Here is a 6,314-nt window from a genome sequence, read left to right as displayed (position 1 = left end):
GATGTGGACAGAACCTGTCTGATGTGGACAGAACCCACCTGATGTGGACAGAACCTGCCTGATGTGGACAGAACCTACCTGATGTGGACAGAACCTGCCTGATGTGGACAGAACCTACCTGATGTGGACAGAACCCGTCTGATGTGGACAGAACCTACCTGATGTGGACAGAACCCGCCTGATGTGGACAGAACCTGTCTGATGTGGACAGAACCTGCCTGATGTGGACAGAACCTACCTGATGTGGACAGAACCTGCCTGATGTGGACAGAACCTACCTGATGTGGACAGTGGGCAGTAAATACAGCCAGTCACAGCCACATAAGAGACACAGCAGGAACAGGGACACACAGGACATTTCACTCACATAGCACATAGCACTCAATTTAGCACTTAATATATCAGTGTGTGATATATATATTTAAAAAATAAATAAATAATAATTATATATATATATATATATATATATATATATATATATTTTTTTTTTTTTTTAAATAATATATATATATATATATATATATTTTTTTATATATATATTTTTTAAATATATATGGCCCAACCATGTTTACAAACACACACACACACACAAACACGCGCGCGCGCGCACACACACACACACACACGTGCACACACACACGCGCACACATACACACACGTGAACACACACACACACACTCACACACTCACTCACACACACACACACACACACATACACACACTCACACGCACACATACACACACTCACACACACACACGCACACACACAGTGAGGAAGTGAGTAAGCTATAGTTTAGGATAAACCCTGAACTTTATCAGGCCAACGTCTGCAAATCTTCTCTTCTCCTCCTCTGTGCAGCGCGAGTGCAGAAAGGCACGTCACATTTACATCAGACAGAACACGGTAACCTGACCTCAGGTCAGCTACTGTCACTCCCACTTAACTCCATACATCAGTCTGTAGACACAGAGCACATATTTTATACAGCTCAGCATGCACACCACCTGATCAGGGAACAGCCTGATTTTACTCAATTTGGCATTTTACAATTTGACATTTAACAGACACTTTTAGAACAAAGCAACTTACAATCAGTGTGTCAATCAGGTTTAACTACCTCATAAGCAAAAGATTGCAGTAAGAGTGCAAATGAATTATTCTCCTATTCATACTCATATTCATATTCTTATACTCTGATTTTCATTTGATTTTGGTTTGACTTTTTACTGTATACAGATGTCCCGTGTTTCAGTTGTTTCACTCAGAGTGGTCGGCAGGCTGTGTAACTGCTCAATCTCCTGATTCACACTCCATGGAAAACATTTCACAATTGCATGATGAGTATTTACATGTTGTGCAATGCACAACAGTCCAATGGTGGTGTGTGAGACTGAATAAGGGGATTTACACACAAGGATGAATAAGGGGATTTACACACAAGGATGAATAAGGGGTTTTACACACAAACAAAAATAAAACTAGATGATCTCAGGCCTCTCAGGCACTGGGCCGATACACTGCCGTTAATGGAATCCATCTATGCATGAGTGTTGCCATGGAGAATCACAGGCATAACCATGGAAATAAGAAATGACTCTTTCAAACTTATGACTTCAAGCTGCCTGACTCATCATTTCTTCACTAGACTATTCTGTCATCTTAAACTGATATTACAGAATCGTGTCCTCTTCTCTCCTTTGGTATTATAGTGTTATGTCCTTTTCCCATTCATATTTTTCTCCACTTTTCTGCCTTTACACATCTCCCCTATCTCCCATTCTATCCAGCCCAACATTATCCTTTATTTCCTTTCACACACACACACCCCCCCCCCCCCACCCCCCCTTGTCTCAGCTGTGCTGAGCACATGGGGTCAACACATGCGGCCCAATCAGGGTGGCAGGCCTCTTGATCACTGGGATGAAATTGGGTTTCTTTCATTTCCACGGCGATCAGGCTCTCTATCTGACGTCTTCATTGGGGGGGGCAACGCCGAGGGGGAAACAGGGAGTGGCAATGCTGGCTCGTCCTTTCAGGATGGTTTCCCCGGTGGTTCCCCGGCCCGTGTCAGTCCTGCGGTGGGGGGGGGGGGGGGGGGGGGGGGGTGAGATGCCGCCTGGTTTGGCACCTCCAGCCCACCCTATACCTGCACCATCCTGTGATTCTAATTGGCATTCAGTGGGTTGATAAATGGATTGGCATAATGGGACAATATTCCTGACATATGCAGGATTCTCCTGAGAGATGGCATTCATCTTTTGTGCTTCACACATCGACGTGCTGCAGATACCACCACACGCTTCTCCAACAGCTGCGTCCCTGCCACTGACGGCACCCCCTCACCACAGCCAATCAGCTCGCAGCCAGGTTCACAGCCCAGTGACTCCCTCAGTGGGGCCATAGATTACAGAGGAGCAGTGGAGAGACAGCGCGCTCTCACATCTCTCTCTCTCTCTCTCTCTCTTACCGTCGCTGCTGCATATGACCGTGAATATGACCATATGACCAGATCACTTCTCTCAGGCCTTCTCCCCACTGTCTGCACCACCACAGTCTCCACTGATGGCCTGTCGTTTTCTTATGTGTGGTTCATACTGAACAACTGCCCAGAGATGTGTCTAAACGGCATCACCCTCCTTTGTCTCAGGGGCGGGGCTTAACGATAAGCATGGATCAACAAATTTGCATATCCAATGAATACAAACCGATCACATCTGTGAGCGTGTCGCATCGCGGCGTTCTCAGAGGTCACCATGGTGATATATGGTTGGCGCTTGTTTGCAATAAACAAGGCAATTTGATTTTTATTCCCCCCCCCCTTTTTTTTCTTAAAGAAAATATATCTACCAATTAATTAAAACCGGCTCAAACACCATAAATCTTTTGTAAACAGGAGCAGAAGCCAGTGGGTGAAGACACAGCGATTGTCTTGATTAGAGCGCTGTCAGGAATCGCCCGGCCGTCTGAGGAGACTTGCTCTACGGGGTTCTTCATCTGCACGAGAATGTGACCTCTGTCCAGCCCCCAGGTTGAAGGTCACGACAGGCATTTGGTCGATGAAAAGTCGAGCCCAGTCTTTGTAGGCAGTTTAACAGAAAGGTGTATACCCTAAAGGTGTACACCGTAAAAGATCGAACACCAAAATCCACAGAGCTGTCTGAGGAGCTGACCTAGAAAACTGCATCACACGTGTCATTGGACAGCTTAGAGGGCAGAGAGGCCTGTATGAGGACAAACCTCATTTAGACACACAGTGTGTGTGTGTGTGTGTGTGTGTGTGTGTGTGTGTGTGTGAGAGAGAGAGAGAGAGAGAGAGAGAGAAAATCATTGTGCGACAGATTCTAATTACTGTGTTAAAACAACATATGGAAACTTCATTGTTCATTTCATCCCTCAACGTGTGCCATCAAGTCACATTTCTCTTGCTCAATCATCCTGTGTGTGTGTGTGTGTGTGTGTGTGTGTGTGTGTGTGTGTGTGTGTGTGTGTGTATGAAGGGGGGGGAGGTAGACGGCTCTGGCCCAGTGATGTTCTTTACTGAGATTGCCATTTCACTTCATTAACTCAGCACTCCTATAGGTTTACCTTACTCTACAAACACCCAGCAGTCCCTCTGAGCAGTCTCAGTGAGTTCTGTGTTTTAAGTGTACTAACCCAATGCTTTCTTTTATATCCATTTTAAATGCAAGAGGCCAGAATTTGTGAATGACAACAGACATAATCACAGAGCAATCAGATATAAGTGAGCTTTCTTTTTCTGAAAGCACACTTTTCCTGTCCTATTTTTGCTGTTTGTCTATCCGCTCAGACTTGACTACTCCCCCGTTGTAAACATCCACAGGGTTCAGTGAGGAGAAGACAGCCAGTCTGAGACACTGCACAGTCCTGAACACTTCAGCCAAACAGACATGGAGCATCTCCCAGGCAGTACAGTTACCATGGTTACACACACTCACAAACCCCCCCTGTTTACCCCATACCCCTCTCCACCCTCCTCTCCTGTCCCCTCACCCTGATGTCCCCTCAAATCTCCACCGTACACCCCTCTGGCCACTAAAGCTACGTCAGTTAATGAATCAGAAAAAGAAGCTGGTTACCAGATGTCCCAAGTTATTAACGCACACTGTGTCTCCAGCCTGGCCTGTAACGGCACTCCACCGACAATATATACACTGTCTCCAGCCTGGCCTGTGATGGCACTCCACCGGCAATATATACACTGTCTCCAGCCTGGCCTGTAACGGCATTCCACCGGCAATATATACACTGTGTCTCCAGCCTGGCCTGTAACGGCATTCCACCGGCAATATATACACTGTGTCTCCAGCCTGGCCTGTAACGGCACTCCACCGGCAATATATACACTGTGTCTCCAGCCTGGCCTGTAACGGCACTCCACCGACAATATATACACTGTCTCCAGCCTGGCCTGCAATGGCACTCCACCGGCAATATATACACTGTGTCTCCAGCCTGGCCTGTAACGGCATTCCACCGGCAATATATACACTGTGTCTCCAGCCTGGCCTGTAACGGCACTCCACCGGCAATATATACACTGTCTCCAGCCTGGCCTGTAACGGCACTCCACCGGCAATATATACACTGTCTCCAGCCTGGCCTGTAACGGCATTCCACCGGCAATATATACACTGTCTCCAGCCTGGCCTGTAACGGCATTCCACCGGCAATATATACACTGTGTCTCCAGCCTGGCCTGTAACGGCACTCCACCGGCAATATATACACTGTCTCCAGCCTGGCCTGTAACGGCACTCCACCGGCAATATATACACTGTCTCCAGCCTGGCCTGCAACGGCACTCCACCGGCAATATATACACTGTGTCTCCAGCCTGGCCTGTAACGGCACTCCACCGGCAATATATACACTGTGTCTCCAGCCTGGCCTGCAACGGCACTCCACCGGCAATATATACACTGTGTCTCCAGCCTGGCCTGCAACGGCACTCCACCGGCAATATATACACTGTGTCTCCAGCCTGGCCTGTAACGGCACTCCACCGGCAATATATACACTGTGTCTCCAGCCTGGCCTGTAACGGCACTCCACCGGCAATATATACACTGTCTCCAGCCTGGCCTGCAACGGCACTCCACCGGCAATATATACACTGTGTCTCCAGCCTGGCCTGTAACGGCACTCCACCGGCAATATATACACTGTGTCTCCAGCCTGGCCTGTAACGGCACTCCACCGGCAATATATACACTGTGTCTCCAGCCTGGCCTGTAACGGCACTCCACCGGCAATATATACACTGTGTCTCCAGCCTGGCCTGTAACGGCACTCCACCGGCAATATATACACTGTCTCCAGCCTGGCCTGTAACGGCACTCCACCGGCAATATATACACTGTGTCTCCAGCCTGGCCTGTAACGGCACTCCACCGGCAATATATACACTGTGTCTCCAGCCTGGCCTGCAACGGCACTCCACCGGCAATATATACACTGTGTCTCCAGCCTGGCCTGTAACGGCACTCCACCGGCAATATATACACTGTGTCTCCAGCCTGGCCTGTAACGGCACTCCACCGGCAATATATACACTGTGTCTCCAGCCTGGCCTGTAACGGCACTCCACCGGCAATATATACACTGTGTCTCCAGCCTGGCCTGTAACGGCACTCCACCGGCAATATATACACTGTCTCCAGCCTGGCCTGCAACGGCACTCCACCGGCAATATGCAGGGAGAGAGAAAGACAGAGAGAGAGAGAGAGAAGGAGAAAGGGAAGGTGGAGAAGAGAGAGAGAGTATATTTACAGTATGCTGCAAAATCAGTCACAATGCAGAGCGACAGGGTGTGAATTTCTACAGATCAAACAGTGTGGGAGACAGTGATTTAACCCTTCTGCTCTCAACCAGAGGAGATTCTCCTCTCAGTGAGGACTCACATGAGCCACCTACACCACCACTGACAAAGCCTTCTTTGTTCTGAGATGTTTGTGAAGCTGTGCTGGAAACCTGCTGGCGGGTGTGTTGATGAGCAGTGAAGGACATGAGTTATATGAGGTCAGCTGACGTATTTCTGCTGTAGTTGTGATATGCATGTGGTCCCATGGGTGGGTCTGATTCTTCTCCGGTTTCCTCTGGTCAGTGGAGCGATAAGAAACATCGTATTTTCTCGTGGGAGAAATTTATCTCAAAATGAATGAGTCATCACACGATAAGCTTCCTTTATAGTTTACATATTCTCTGTGTTAACAAATATACATCTGTGCATATACATTTGAAATTAGACTTTTGACCTCTCTGAACTCAGCCGTATTAGGAGAAGAATGTTTGG

Source organism: Chanos chanos, chromosome 10, assembly GCF_902362185.1.
Source record: "Chanos chanos chromosome 10, fChaCha1.1, whole genome shotgun sequence".
Lineage (NCBI taxonomy): Eukaryota > Metazoa > Chordata > Actinopteri > Gonorynchiformes > Chanidae > Chanos > Chanos chanos.
This window is presented reverse-complemented; position numbering follows the sequence as displayed.